The sequence below is a fragment of the Macrobrachium rosenbergii genome, chromosome 53 (assembly GCF_040412425.1).
Source record: "Macrobrachium rosenbergii isolate ZJJX-2024 chromosome 53, ASM4041242v1, whole genome shotgun sequence".
Lineage (NCBI taxonomy): Eukaryota > Metazoa > Arthropoda > Malacostraca > Decapoda > Palaemonidae > Macrobrachium > Macrobrachium rosenbergii.
The window spans coordinates 10,003,118-10,020,323 of record NC_089793.1 but is presented as its reverse complement, the minus strand read 5'-3'; the positions used below and the strand labels follow the sequence as shown (position 1 = coordinate 10,020,323).

The 17,206-nt window shown below is 36.4% G+C and overlaps 1 long non-coding RNA gene across 2 annotated transcripts in view; it reads left to right on the top strand.

The window, feature by feature from the left end:
• LOC136834282 (uncharacterized) overlaps nt 1–17,206 on the top strand; it is a 461,458-nt gene that overhangs the window by 429,598 nt on the left and 14,654 nt on the right. For both annotated transcript variants that reach the window (XR_010851718.1, XR_010851720.1), the window contains one exon: nt 7,256–7,423. This is a non-coding gene — a long non-coding RNA (uncharacterized lncRNA). The remainder of the gene's footprint in view (nt 1–7,255; nt 7,424–17,206) is intronic.

The window sequence follows — 17,206 nt, the reverse complement described above, 5'->3', positions numbered from 1 at the left end:
CAAGAACAAATGAAGCCATTAATACCCAACTTTGGGAATAGATCGATGACAACCAGGCGGAAGTTTCAGAACCGAGAGTCGATGCGTGAGTGACAGAAGCAGGAGAACGGAAAACTTTCAGGCATTGCGAAAGTCGTATCCGTAACCGGACAGATCCCCGCAAAATAAAACTACTGCATTATTGCGTGGATACGTTAGACGAGAGAGAGAGAGAGAGAGAGAGAGAGAGAGAGAGAGAGAGAGAGAGAGAGAGAGAGAGAGAGAGAGAGAGAGAGAGAGAGACTGATTGCATTATTACGTGAATACATTAGGAGAGAGAGAGAGAGAGACTAATTTGAGATTAGAGAGAGAGTTAGAGAGAGAGAGAGAGAGAGAGAGGGGGTGACTGATTGCATTATTACGTGGATACATTAGGAAAGAGAGAGAGAGAGAGAGAGAGAGAGAGAGAGAGAGAGAGAGAGAGAGAGAGACTTCATTATTACGTGGATTCATAAGAAGAGAGAGAGAGAAAGAGCGAAACATTCGTCGGAAACATCAAAACTGATGCCAATCTTATTATTATTTTTCCGAACGCAAAACGCGTTTTCAAATGCAAATCACTGCTTTGTGCAACAAGGGCGTTAATAGAATTTTGGCTCTCATCAATAAGCCGGGCTAAGCCATTCTCCTAATTCCTTTCGAAACGTACCTCACTGAAGCTAATGTCTCTCGCATCTGGCAATAGTCTTGGCACTTAATCACGTATACGTCGCTTATTCCAATATTCCAAAGGATACAGTCGTCTGAAAATGAGGTACAAGTCCCTCCGTAAATCATTTGAACAGCGCAACATTTCCCCAACACGGTGTCCTTGCATTAGCCTGAGAGAGAGAGAGAGAGAGAGAGAGAGAGAGAGAGAGAGAGAGAGAGAGAGAGAGAGAGAGAGAGAAACTGAACTAAAAATTCTGTTCACTATTGCCTCAGGAGATAGAAAATAGATTGGGAGTGAAACTCAAAATTAAAAATAATTTTTCCCCCATCGAATCAACCAGACAGGAAGACCAAGATAGACAGAAAAAGACAGATCTCCACAGTCTGTTCTCCACCGCATTAACCAGACAGACAGAAATTGAGACAGACTGACAGAGGGTGATTACTCAAAACTAGAAATTCTTTCGCCAATCGTCGCAGAAAAAACATAGATGACGAAACTCAAAACAAAAATCTTGCATATATGAATCATTCAGAATTGCGAAAAATAGTTATTTATTACTTTCCTGTAAAATAAAACTATTGTGCCGGCTTTGTCTGTCCGTCCGGACTTTTTTTTTCTTCGCACTTTTTCTGTCCGACTGAAGCCAGAGGGCTGCAAATTGGTATACAGATCATCCCCCCTCCAATCGTCAAACATACCAAATTGCAGCTCTCTAGCCTCAGTAGTTTTTATTTTATTAAAGGTTAAAGTTAGCCATAATCGTGCTTCTGGCAATGATATAGGATAGGCCACCACCGGGCCGTGATTAAAGTTTCATGGGCCACGGCTCATACAGCATTATACCGAAACCACCGAAAGATAGATCTACTTCCGGTGGCCTTGATTTTAAGCTGTAGCGGTTGTACAGAACACTCGATTGCACCGAAGAAACTTCGGCACAATTTTTACTTTTTTTTTTTTCAGTTCTGATTTCGAAACTGAGCAAGGTGATGCGTTAATGCTCCTTCGAACTGTCGCCCTGTCACCTACGGGTGTGTGTAATGTAATGTTATGCAGTGAGACTAAGGGTCTCATATCCAGCTCCGTATGTATATATTCCAATAAGCCATCGGTGACAAGGTCGGAAGCATCCCGGCTTAATTCATATACGTTTGGCGCGACTGGTATGCCTTTAATGATTTGAATGTGTCCGTGATGACAATAGGGAAGGGTATGAGAATGAAAAGGGGAAAAGGAATTGAAAAGATAAAAGGGAACTGAATAAAGGGGGAAATTGATTTATCTCTTATTTTCATGATTATACTTATAGCACCATAGTGTTTACTTTTCATATTCTTTCAGTCACTGTTACTTTATTTAATATGATGGCAGTTAATAATTACAACAATAACAATTATAGCAAATTCTTTGCCTTGTTTTTATTTTCATCAGTTAGTGAGGCAGGAAATAATGAACTACCTGAGCTACAGGTATAATAATAATAATAATAATAATAATAATAATAATAATAATAATAATAATAATAATAATAATAATGATTATAGTTTCTTTTTGCTGTCAATATGTGGGGGAGGTCAGGGAAAAACACCTAAGAAAGAAGAAAGGTTGAAAGCACAGATAAGAAACTAGAATCCCGAATCCTCTGGCGTGCGAAGGATCCTCTTCGTTAAATAACTCCTTTCCATCGCTCTCCAGACGGAGGAGCGAAGACAAGTGTGCCTCTTCCTTCTCCTCCTCCTGGAGAAGAAGAAGAAGAAGAAGGAGGAGGAAGAGGAAACTACATTAGACGCTGATTCGATTTCCGGAGCGATTGGAATTATAAAATACGTCATATTTGGATTCCATTTGACGAGATAGCTCGTAATAGCGTATTAAACCTATAATCTTCTCGGATCTAGCGGCAGCGACGTCTTCGTCGACGACGGACCTCCGCTACGGAACGAAGTATTACACACACACACACACACACACACACACACACACACACACACACACACACACACACACACAGAAGGCTGGCTGGGAATCTTATTCAGATCGACTTCTTGTGATGTATCCGCCTCTGCGCTCATTAATTAAACATGATTGAAGTGTAATTCTTCTCAGAATGGGAAATCTGATACGAATTTGGCCTTCGTGTGCGAATTCATAACCTTTTTCTTCATGGTATTCATACGCGCGGATGGATATTAGGAATACAGTCGTTTCTCTTTGTAAGAATGTTATATACACATGTGAATAAACTCTAACAAATATTAGCCTTTCTTAAATTCTGGTAAATTTATAGAATTCTGTTCCGAATGAGAATCCCATCAAGCACGTGAAGAATGCTTTCAAATCTGGTAGAATTTTATATTTGCTTAAAAAAGATTTTACTTGTGGGTTGCACTTTCTACTTTTGATGACTGCAAATTATTTGCAAATCAGGGGATTTACGCTATATCATGGAGGTACACGCTTAGTCTCTTTGCTTCTAAGAACAAAACACGGCTTTCTTAGATCCACAGTTAACGTAATTTCTCTCTCACCTTTTTGGGACCTTTAGATCTTTTGATCATAAGTGTGTTCCATTCAGCCGTACCCGCTGAGGACCTTCATTCTTAACTCAATGACTTAATCCCCTTGATGTTGATAAATCTTATGTTTTGGGTCTTGACACGTCATAGCTTTCGACAGTTTAAAAAAGGCTGCCGCACCTAAATGAGGTGAAGAGTAGATCAGCCTTTCTTCTGTATATAGTAACACTGATAAAAGATGAGGGTCACACTGTTTTATTGAAAGATTTTAAAGCTTTGGATGGAACACTTCTTGAGTTATTGACCTCTCTAGTAATGAGGTTATAGGTCACGTAATCTATGTGTTGTGTAAGTAGAAACTAGATTTTAGCATATATATATATATATATATATATATATATATATATATATATATATATATAATATATAAATATATATATATATGTATATATTGTATGTGTACTGTATATATATAACACATATAAATACATATATATGTGTATGTACTGTATATATAAAAGAAAGAGAAAGAAAGAGGTGGAGGATAATGTTGAAACATTTGGAAACAGAATGTCAGTAATATTTAAAAAAAAAAACAGATCAAAGAGCTAAATCTCATGTCGGTTATTATTATTATTATTATTATTATTATTATTATTATTATTATTATTATTATTATTAGTGATAGCTGCATCAGATATATTCATGTAGTTTTTTCTGTCTTTACAAAAATTGATTTTTCACGGTTATTGCGTTCTGCCAGTGACTCACCGATGGTCGTTATTCTTTGGAGATGAAAATAGTTGCAAACTGGGGTAGTTTCATTTAGGTAGAATACACTTTACCAGTTGCAAAGTGACTACGCTGGTAATTGAAATATGGTGGTAATCTTCCGTGGAGTTTCCCATCTTCTTGAAAAAGTGACGATGTCCGCCTGAATAGGTAAAACTCCACGGAAGATGAACACCATATTTCAGTTACTCGGTAACTTCCTGAATAAAACTATCCTAGTTTGGAACTTTTATTCTCTCCGATGGTTGACAAACATCGGTGAGTTACTGGCAGAATGCAGTAGCCTTGAAAAAGCTATTATTAGAAAGATAGAGAAAACTATAAACTGAATGCAGCTAATGGCAGCTATCACTTCACCACTGTGCTAAAAAATGGTCTTCTACCTACATAAATTATTATTATTATTATTATTATTATTATTATTATTATTATTATTATTATTATTATTATTATTATTATTATTATTATTATTATTTACTTGACTGGCCAACTCCCACACAGTTGAATACTCACACATTAAAAAGCAAACGACAGATTAGAAAAAAAAAGAATAAATACAGATCAGAAAAGAATAAGAGAACAGGAAAATCACGATATAAAAAGGAGGAATGACCAATCGGAGAGAAAAACAAAAGAGAATAAGGTCATGGATCAGCGACAGGGCGCTGACCATTTAAAGAATGGCTCCCATAAGTCAGCCGACAGATTGCGAAGTGTCAGTGAAAAACCGTTTATTATTCCTAGATATAAATCTGAGACACCTCGGTGTATTGGACGGAACGGGAGATTTCACATATATTCTCTGTATGTTGAAATGGGAGTGGGAAAAAAAGGGGTCTTCGCTCTTAAAAATAAAGGAGCGATAACTTCCTAAATCTGCTGTGACAAATGTGTCCGAGAGATATTGAAGTATGGATTTTGTCTCACTTATTTATTGGCATATGGTGAAACTGGTTTATTTCACACGTATTGTTCGGTTGCGTTCGGTTATTGTTTTGTTACGTTCAGTTGCATAGCCGATGATGATGAATAAATGTCACTTAGTTCTTAAACTTTGAAACGAGATGTAATTGCCGCCCCCACCCAACTTCCTATATATTTATACAAACATTTATCTTGACTGTATAGTAAATAATATGAATAAGCAAACAAAATAATGAAAATGGTGACCATAGAAGGAGTGAAAAAAAAATACAAAAACTACAAAGTTGAACGTGTTATGTAACTCTTGGGAAAGAATTTGATGTACATCAAAACCACAATGCTGTGAAATATAAAGAGCACCACCAAAAAAAATTCTATAGGAGTTTTCTACTAAAATATAAATTGCATGAAAAACATCTCAGTTTAAAAGATAAGTTCTTTGAATTAGAATCAAAGGTCGTGGAGGGTGAATCTGATAGAATATTTGTTCTTGAAACCTATTTCGAAGGATGTTATTATTGTATTTAATTAAAGATTTAAAGATACCCCATTAATCCTGTTTTAATGGAGATTAATTGTGCTATGGAATTGGAGATTGCTTACAATTTTAAGCAATCCCATATTAAAATTTTCCCCCTTGCATATGCCTTTGCAAAGACAAATGAAATATGGATTTTTACTTTTACACCAGTAGTCTGTTAGGGTGATGGCTCGGGGTACGAGCGTAGACCTTTGACAGAATAGGATGTTCAGCTGCTTTCATTTGTTTCATTTATGTGATCATGTTACTTATTTACACGCTGGAGTTTTAGCTTGTCTCTCTCTCTCTCTTTCTTCTTTCTTCTCTCTCTCTTCTCTCTCTCTTCTTCTTCTCTCTCTCTCTTTCCTTCTCTCTCTGTCTTTCAATTAGATTTTAAAGTTATCTTCTTTATATATATATATATATATATATATATATATATATATATATATATATATATATATATATATATATAAAAGAACACAACATTAAAATCTAATTGAGAGAGAGAGAGAGAGAGAGAGAGAGAGAGAGAGAGAGAGAGAGAGAGAGAGAGAGAGAGAGAGAGAGAGAGAGAAGAGATAACTCCAGCGTGTAAACAAGGAGATGTATACATATAGATATTATATATATGTATATCATACATACATATATTTATATAATATACATATGTATATATATATGTGCGCGTGTGTGTATTTATGTGCGTGCATTTGTATATACCGGCATAACATCAGCCACAGCTATTCACAATAACGCGTATATGATATCCAGCTTGTTATTCTACCCTGCCTATTGTAATGATTGGCCTTTACGATACAGTTTATACAGACAAAAGACAGTTATGTATGAAGTTAACAATTGTGTTTAATTGTTTCACGAGAGTTAATAATATTCCCATATCAATATGAGTGTTGTCTAGTGATTGCATAAACGAACGTACGTTGCATTGTGGTAGATCTAACTACAGTCCAAAGCGAGTTCTAAGAAGACGGTGGTTATTTAAATAGTGTATATGGTTTCTCTGTTAATATAGGTTTTACTTTTTCATGACAGGAAGAGATGCATGTAAGCATTATATCTGCGTTCCGTGAAACGGTTTTCACAACTATTCCACCAAAGTGGTGACTTTGATGTCTCTTGTATGCCGACGAGTCATGAAATTCTTCAGAGACACAGACTTGTTACGTAGACAAAATAATGCATCCGTGAATTTCCCTTCATGATTCCCCCAGCATTTGCATATTGGGAGTTGCTTCAAGCGGCATGTTTGTAAATGAAACTTTCACTGACTTTAAGAAAAATCCTTTTTTTAGGCTGTTTCATAAGTTTCTCGTTGCTATTCATTATTCTATGGAGATGAAACTTGAAATTAAATGTACAACGATTGTGGATTACAGTGGAATATTATGTAATCTGATTCATATTTTATTGCCTCTAAAATCATTCGTTTCTTCAGCTCAACCACAAGCAGGAAATCCCTCAGTTCGCCCAGAGAGTAAAAGACTTTCGCAAAATATCTAATTACTGAGAATCAGTCAGAACAAAAAGGACTGCAGTATAAATATTTTTAAAAAAACTAATAAATAGCTTTTATGCTTATTTATTAATGTCGATGACGATCAAAGAGCTGGTCCAAATCTACAGAGTCATTTTATAATTGAAACTTTAATGGAATGATATAATTAATTTTAATACTTTGTCGAAAATAGGCCATGTATACTATTTGGTTGTTCACGGTTATTTTGGTTAGTTTTGAAATATCTGAAAAACTTCTGTCATCAGCGAGCCGTTTTCTTTTCCTCACAGCTGATGGCTTCTTGATGCTGCAGAGTAAAGAATGACCCCACGTGCAATGAACTCCTCCAATATTAGCTGGTTTGTCAGTCTTCGTTAACTGGGCAGAGTCCAGAGGTCCCCTTTAACACCGGCTTAATCTAAACCAGCAACCACAATCTACTTTATACGACTCCAAAGGTAAGTCTGTTATAGCTAATTCTTCAAGCTGTGATTGAACTAAAGGTGGTTCAACTTCAGTCTTTAGATTCTGCGAATTTTAAGTGCTTAAGAATTCACACATTTAGAAAATTTACAAAGTTTTACGTTTACGGAATTACTTTCATACGTGTAGGTCCACTAACCAGCACTTTCGGGGGAAAACTTTCTTGCCAACGTTATCAGTTTCATTGTACGTGTTAAATGACGTTTTTTATAACTGTCCATATAGCAAAATATTTTACCTAAAAGCGTTAACGTTTGGGACAGCGTGCCTGTTTTCGCTGCCAGTGTCATCACGATTAATTTTTCCTTACGTGTTGGACATTATTTTCATGTAATTATATATAAACATTAAGCATTAGCCCTAGTAACAAAAGAACATTCCGCCTGAACGTTAATTTTCAGACCAAATAATTTCAGAGCACTTTACTTAACACTAAAAGTCAGACCAAGTAACGTAAGAGCCCTTTACCTACACATTAAGTGTTATACCAAGTAACGTAAAACACTTAAACTAAACTCTCAGTGTTAGACCAAGAAACGTAAGAACACTTTCCCTAAACACAAAATGTTAGACTAAGTGACGTAAGAGCACTTCACCCGAACACTAAATGCTAGACCAAGTGACACGCCATTTTTTCCAAGAGTAAAAGTCTACCTCAGCTTTTAGGAGAGACGGGGAAAAATTCTACTCTTCACCACACATCTCCTTCCTTTTTGGGTGATGCTCAAGGGAATAATTTATTAGGTCCCATTTCTGCGCCTTTGGAGATCCTCCACCTACGGAGGACTTTCCCCCATACGATATCTTTCCCTGCCCTTATTTTCCGCCAAGGTGGCATATATTTGCTGGAGGGTCTCGTCGAAGTCGGCGTCCTCGTGCAATTATTTTCAGGGTGATCACTCCGCCATTCTGGAGTTTCCTCGATTTTTTTTTTTTTTTTTTTTTTTTTTTTTTTCCGCTTCATGTTTTCATGCTAGGGGACAGTGCATCTTTGTTATTGATGTACATATCAACTGAAATACGATTTTTTTTTATTTTTTAAAAATTTTTAGAACTAAATTTTTATTGTTCACCAAATGGCAATTGTTCTTATTTTTTGCGCTTAGTTGAACTTTGACGCATTATACACGCGCGCACGCATACACACACATTTATATACATACCGGGTATATATGTATATATATATGTATATATATATATTTATTGTATAATATATATGTTATATAAATATGTTATATATATAATATATATATATATATATAAGGTATGTATTTCTGAAACACGGGAATCGTGCATCACCCACTTATTTATATTCCCGAAAAAATTAGAATCTTGAGAGAGAGAGAGAGAGAGTTCAGAGCCGTCTTCATCTTCTTCTCCCAGGAATCTCCCGCCTGTCAGAACTCCTATTTTTCTCCCTCTACTTCCCTTGATATGTCTAATTTTTCGGGGGGCGGGCATTCTCAGCCCCGAATTTTTCCCCTCCAATCTCTCCTTCTCCTTTCTTCCTCCTTCTTCTTCTCCCTCTTTTTCTTCTTCGCCTCCTTCTGCCTCCATCATTCTCTCGGATATTTCCATCAATATCAGGTCGTGATCGACATTTCCATCAGCCAGAGAATAGCCACGTGGCTTTCCTGCATTGTTTCCCGAAGGTTTCTTCCAAAATCGCCGCTTAAAATGTATTTTATTTTTTTAAGTGGGCCGTAGGTTTGGGCATTTTAATCTGAAGCGTATTCATGTGCTCTCCATGTATTTCCTGACAGCAGCCAGTGTAATGTTTTAAAAACTTTATGACGTAGAGAGTTTCCTGTTTTTATCTTTTCTCTGCGGAGTACCTCCATAACCGCGTGTTTTATTTTATTTTTTTTTTTTAGTCGTATTCCGAGGAGCATCGGAAATTTCGCGTTAAATTACCTACGCTCTAAAAGTTTTATGGGGTACTTTGCATTCAGAATGTTGATCGGTGTTTATTCATGAATCAGGACTCGGCGTCTGAATATTTCCTGCGAAGTCGCGGGAAACGCTAGCGAGGTCTGTTGCGATAAAACGAATGGGTTATATTTAACGTCAAATCAGTTTTGTTTTTCTTTTTTTTTGTATGGAAAAGTGAATTTTATATCCCAAATTCATTCCCTCTGACTGTCTTTTACTAAACTAACTGAAAATTAACTGGCCAGAATTGAGTGATTGCTTTATATTTAACGTCAGATGAGTTTTGTTTTCCTTTTTTCTTTGTATGGAAATGTGAATTTCACATCTCCAATTAATTTTCTCTGAGTATATTTTACTAAACTAACTGAAAATCAACTGGATAGAACTAGTGATTGCTTTATATTTAACGTCAAATCAATTTTGTTTTTCTTTTTTTTTTGTTTGGAAAAGTGAATTTTATATCCCAAATTCATTCTCTCTGGCTGTATTTTACTAAACTAACTGAAAATTAACTGGCCAGAATTGAGTAATCGACTTTGGGTAAAGCAGAACAGATCCGGATAAGGACTGAAGGTATTCAAACAAAGATGACCGATCACTTCGAGATCAGAAATATGAAAATTAATACATTTTCTTATAAATCATTTGTTTTGGCTGTCGATTCTCTGTTCCTATCATTGTAAAATGGCGCAAATATTATCGAAATTAACCGATAAGTTTCGTTTGTTATTTCGAAAGAAATTAATATATACGTATATATATATGAATATATATATATATATATATATATATATATATATATATATATATATATATATATATATATATATATATATATATATATATATATATATACATACACACATACACACACATACATAAATATGTTTATTGATTGATTGATTCATAACTGCAGACACGACAATCCCTGTTCAAAATGTATCGAAAAGTTTCTAATTAAATATATTAATTCATTCGCAGTTACAGGTAAATATTCCATTTCAAAATGGATCGACGGCTGTCCCATATGATTGACAGCCTTTCTAAGTTTGGTGAAAACTGGCTTTGACAGAGAGAGAAAGAGAGAGAGAGAAATAGGTCTGGGACACTTTCTTCAGTTTAACAGACTTCTAAATTTCAGTTGTAGAATGGCGGATTTATCGTTATTAAATAAAAGGTTCAATTTAGGCCGATCTGTCAGGGTCCTAAGAAAAATGACAGAGAAGGGGGTACTCTAAATGTCGGTGAAGATAACTTCAAATATATATATATATATATATATATATATATATATATATATATATATATATATATATATATATATATATATATATATATATATATATATATATATATGTATATATATATATATGTGTGTGTGTGTGTGTGTGTGTGTATGTGTGTGTGCACACACACACACACACACACACACACACACATATATATATATATATATATATATATATATATATATATATATATATATATATATATATATATATATATATATATATATATATATATATATATATATATATATATATATATATATATATATATATATATATATATATATATAGTTATTTTCACGTGGTTCTGATAGCACATTGTGTGCATGTCAGACGTATTTTTTATATAGTTTCAGACACTGTTGAATTGTCAGTACAAAGATGATTAAGGTTTAACAAATCCCACCGCCATTTTTTTCCATTGGTAGGCATGCTCGGTAGGTATGTACAAAATTTGAAACTGGAATTAAAAAGAAAAATAATTTTTCACCAGGAAAATGTAATCTTGAGTCGAAAATAGAAAGGCAAGAACAACAAAAAATAATAAATAGCCTTGCTTAGCTTATGTCATCTTTCACGAGAAGTGCGCCTACCACATTAAAAAAAAAAAAAATTCAGTTGGCTTTTAACCAAATTGAAAAACGTGAAGTTATACTTGCTTGTCTTGTGTCATCCTATTTAAAAATGGCCTCTGAATCCAGTTTATAATGAGCTATAGCTGTATAATCATCACACAAAGCTCATATATTCAATATTAATTATAGCTGCAAACCATCCCAAAAGAGCTGTTATATCACATGCTGCATTGCGTTAAAAAGTAATCAGACTATTCAACGAACTGTACATCCTCTATGAAATGAGATTAATCGCGATGTTAGAGTCTCTGGACAGTCATAATGACTCTGTATCAGAAGAGACACGCCTCCCGTAGCGGCGTCCCACTCAGGAGCTGAACATCCAGAGGTCTAAGGCCTTGGGCGACAAAAGGAAGGCCGCCAATGGATCTGATCACAGCTGAGTTATACAGACGTCGTCGGGGACGTTTTAATATCCCAAAGTGGTTCCATAAATTTCTCTCCTCCTCCTCCTCCTCCCCCTCTCCCTAACCCCACCCTTCTAACCCCTCTTCCAAAGCGAGGCAGTAGCGAACTCCGCATTCAAATCATGGCATTTGAAAATTGGAGCTATTTCTTGATCACTGGGAGTGCCCTCGAGTGCAAGAAGAAGACGAAAGAGGGAGGAGATGAGGAGGAGGAGGGAGGAGGAGGAGGAGGAGGAGGAGAGAGGGAGGGAGGAAGGAGGATGAGGAACGTGAGAAGTTGCAGGTCAAGTCGAAAGTCATATATCAAAATTCAGGCATTTCATCCTCTCTCTCTCTCTCTCTCTCTCTCTCTCTCTCTCTCTCTCTCTCTCTCTCTCTCTCTTTTTATTTTCTTTTTTTTTTCTTTTGGGTGAAATACATAAAACGAACACCACCTTGTGAAGATGCTGAAGAGCGATGATTTATGAATTCCTGTGAAATTCGCCGCTGTAATTTTGTCTTGTTGGGTCTCTTCGGAAACTTTTTCTCGGAAACCATCAAGATATTACCAAAGTTTATTAATTCTTCATGGCCGAACGGAGCTGAGAGAGAGAGAGAGAGAGAGAGAGAGAGAGAGAGAGAGAGAGAGAGAGAGAGAGAGAGAGAGAGAAGATACCCGGGATTGGTGGGTGGGAAAAGTACCTTGGAATTGATGGCCATAAAGGGATTTGATTGAAAACTATCCGAGAGCGTTTGAAATCTATAGCAGCTGACCTAGAGTTGTAGAATCTGGTGTTCGATGGAATGCATCCTCTATTTATCCTTTTGGAACGTATTACTGATCAGCATAAGTACGAGTTCTCATCTTTTATATTTATGTATTTATTTATTTATTTATTCTAAATGCAATATTTTTAAGTATTTCTTACTGTAATTAATAATGCATCAAATATAAAAGATGGTTATTTACGTAACAAATTTAAACCAAAATGTTTTGTATATGAAACACATACGGATTAGGGATAATCTTTTATGAGGAAAACAAACGATTATTAGACTTGAATAATACGCACTTTACGAAGAAATCGAATAGAAATATTTACTAAGAAAATGAAAAAACCACACGCGAGGTAAAATATGCCTGATAGTGCTAAAACAAAGGCTATCAGTCATCAATTTGTCTCAAAGCACAAAAAGAAAAAAAAAATCACTGAAAATCAATTGGGCTTCAAGAAGTCTGTAGAAGAGAACATTTGGTTAATCTTTTCCTATTTCTGCCCGAGTGTGGTTTTGTTCACAGTGAAATTACAGTCCACACACACACACACACACACACACACACACACACACACACACACACATATATATATATATATGTGTGTATGTGTTTATTTATAATGCAAGAGCCTAGAGACGACAAGGTACCTAGAGTAGCAAAGAAGAATATTATCGATAACGTTTTAATTTTGAACTTATAAACCACAACAAATAAATGAGCTACGTCGACCCTGGTTCTCAGACGTCTACTAACAGTCATGGTGGCATAAGGTTTGTTGAAAAAACTCTGATATTTTTCTCTAACACTCATAGAATATATATATCACGAGGGACCAAGAGTGAGCTCTCTTTCACGGATAATTTTTTGGGTGCTCGTGGAAATTTCCAGCCTTAAAAAAAAAAAAAATTGCATCATGGAACTTCAGGAATTGGGTTATATCCCTACCCTATTATGTGCCATGCTCAATAAATTGGATTTGCTACTGTGTGTTGCTCTATGGACGGGGCTGCTGTTTTATGAAAATGACTATTTTTCATATTTCAGGATTTTTGTATGAGAGTATGGCTTGATACGAAAATACCTCTTTTTTTTATTTTCTTCCGCCCTTGTTACACCCTTGTACCGAGTATTGTGATGACAGTTTGTAAAAAGATGGTATGTATGAAAATTCTTTGTGGTTAACAGATTTGTTTATAGAGGATTCTCTCTCTCTCTCTCTCTCTCTCTCTCTCTCTCTCTCTCTCTCTCTCTCTCTCTCTCTCTCTCTCTCTCTCTCTCTCATTTCATTATAACGGTTCATAACTCCACCATGGTATATAACGGAAAGATTTTTAAAGAAATTTTTTATGATTTTTATTCGTCAGTCTTTGAATATATTTACATAGTATATTTGGAAAACTAACTCAAAATGCAAAAGAATTACATTTTATTACAAGGGTTAAGCAGTTTAGCTGTCAAATAGTCACACTTTTATCTCAATTTGCAGATATATCGCAAAATCTTTCCTTTAATGTGGACCGATCACTTTCATCTTTGGAAATTATAGCTCTTTTAAGCGCTATAAGTTTTTGTTCCAATTTATGTATTTTTCATGTTGTTTCTGAGGGTAGCTGGACTTTAATTTTTTTTTTACGTGACCCATTTGGGCAAACCCCCCCCCCTTTCTCCAGCTCTCTCTTTCTGTCTGTCTGGCTGTATGGTTTAAAACCCCACAATTTTTTGCAAAAGTGGAAATTTGTTACCAATTTCGAAATTGCCGATTTTTCTTCTCTCTCTCTCTCTCTCTCTCTCTCTCTCTCTCTCACTATAAAATTATATATATATATACACTATAAAATATATATATATATATATATATATATATACACATACATATTTATATATATATATTTATATTTTTATATACTCGTGTAGGTGGTTCATGAGTCGGCCAACCTTCAGGTTCTCTGTCCCTTTTCATCCTGGTTACGATACACGACAATTTAATCACCTACCAGGTACGTAATTCAGTGCTTAAGACCTTGAGTTAACAGAGGCACGATAGAATTTACGGAACGTAGGTGAATTCTCTCTCTCTCTCTCTCTCTCTCTCTCTCTCTCTCTCTCTGTCTTGTGTATATAATATATAGGCGTGTGTATATATATATATATATAGTATATATATATATATATATATATATATATATATATATATATATATAATATATATATATATATATATATATATATATATATATATATATATATATATATATATATATATATATATATATATATATACATGTGTGTGTGTGTGTCTGTGTCTGTTGATACCTGCGCGGTCATCCATAGCAGGTCCACAAAACGTCACCGTGTCATGATAACCCGAAAGCAGGTTAGCGGGCCGATACAAATGTTTTCGCCCATTTATTTACCTTCGTCCGCATCTGCGGAGAGAGAAAATCCTGCAAACCCTTGTTAAATCCTCCGGTGATTCGAGAGATTTATTGCGTTATATATCATGATTTTCACGCGTCTTCCCCTGGAGGTTCCAGTCCCCGCTGGAAAGCGCTGGAAAGTCTCATTCGCTTCGCAACGCCAGAATTCGGGGTCTCTCGCTTTAACGATGATTTTGGTGACGTCTTGACTTTTTATGCGATACTGAAGTTTCTTATCTGTAAATCCGCCTAAATGGTATAAATGAGTTGTTTAGGGATTACTGAGGTAGGTACCTGTCTTATTTTGTTCTTAATTCCAGTAAGTAGCGCTTGGGCATTTTGTTATGATGAAAACGCGAGTACACACGTATACATTTAAAGAAATATAAACTAAAGTGTATACGGGTGTTGGTGTCTTTTTGTGTGTAGACAAAGAGAGAGAGAGAGAGAGAGAGAGAGAGAGAGAGAGAGAGAGAGAGAGAGAGAGAGAGAGAGAGAGAGAGAGAACAACATACAAACTGGCCTAGAAAGCTCACCACCAAAATACACCCTGTTTTTAGTATTAAACAGCAAATGATAGCTTTTACATATTTTCCGCGTTAAAGCAATAACAAAAAATTTTGAAGATAGATAAAAAAAATCGTCAATATTCCTATTCTTTTTATTTTATACGAACGACCTAACTCCCACCGTATCAATCAGACGCATGCATCACTTTTCGTCGGCCTCATGATAAATAAACATCGCGCTTCAGTTTTATGCAATCTCGAACGATACTTTTCAGGCTAGCATCAAAGGAACACTTAAAATGGCAGTTTTTAACGTACGCCACAAAGATTATGTCTGAGGCACTCAGCTGAATTGGTTTACTGTTGCAGATTGTTCATCATCAGCTCAGGGTAAAAAACACGCCAAAAAGCCTCTGCGGTGAATTAAATTGAAAGGTAACGTATAACGTACATTTTCCTGAAAACATGAGCGCTCGCTTTCTCGGAGAGAGAGAGAGAGAGAGAGAGAGAGAGAGAGAGAGAGAGAGAGAGAGAGAGAGAGAGAGAGAAAATGAGCTATGTGTTAAGGACAAAGGTCAAGAGGATTATACGCACTGAGACGTTGTTATCAAGAGTGTTGCAGAGTGCTATTATTCCCTTGATGTATGACTTGTGTGTTTGTTGTGCGTTTTCATTTTGTATGAACAAGGAAACAAGAATGAAATGATCTATTTTAGTACAATAACTTTTGTAGATTTTTCTTATTGGTGAAATCTTGAATCATTTAATTTTATTTATTTGCATTGTTCATCTCTCTCTCTCTCTCTCTCTCTCTCTCTCTCTCTCTCTCTCTCTCTCTCTCTCTCATACAAAGGGCTATTCTACTCCGTGAGTTTGTTCATCAACGTAACGCCCTTTTTTACTTGATCCATTGGCAAATGCTGAACATGAGAGTAAACATGGCTTCCACCTGCAACACATCATCATTATTCCCATTCAAGTACAACACTAAAACCGTCCCCGATGTCAGCCAGCAATCAACAGAGGCTCAAAACAATCTACCCTCCGGAAGTGGAGGCCGCAGTTCCATTTCTTGTTTCACCAAACTAATCCCTTAGGTACTCGGGAGGACCATCATACCAGCCTCCCAATTAAGAGAGTTGTGGTTTTTACAACCCTGGCCATTCGGCACACTGTAAGGCACATTTGCTCCATCTGAAGAAACACCCCCGCCGACCTTAAGGGCGTGAATTATACGCCGTTCGCCTTCCCCATCCCTGTAGGCAATTACCGCTAGGGTCTTCCGCCCACTTCATGAATATCAAGATGATGGCAGGCCTATTCGGAACGCTTTCTAGTTCGGAAGAGAAGTGAGGGACCTTTAAAGCCTTCGATGTGTTTATAACCGAATGGCAGGCGAGGCGAGGATTAAGGTGGAACGACCACATCTCCCTGTCCATCAAGGCTCTGTGGTATGACCGAAGACGCCCACCAGACAGCGCCCTGAATCAACGTGCCTCCTTCCTCCCTCCCTCCCTCAAAACGTCTTTTCGTTTTCGCTTTTAGTGTCGTCCTTTTTCCCCGCGTCTTAGCCGGCCTCCGAGAGAGAGATCGTTCCACCGAAATGGCATTGGGCGGTAAAAGACATGACTCCCCTGCGCGGCTTTTCGTGGCGTTTTACACAGTTGTTTCGCCAGATTTGCCTTCTTGTCAGGCTTCTTTACTGACACAATTACGGCCCGAGATCGGTCTCGGATGTTAAATCTTTCCCCCACCCCCCACCCCCAACCCCCCCTCGGTAGCGACGGTTAACTGAAGCCGGAGCTAACTCGT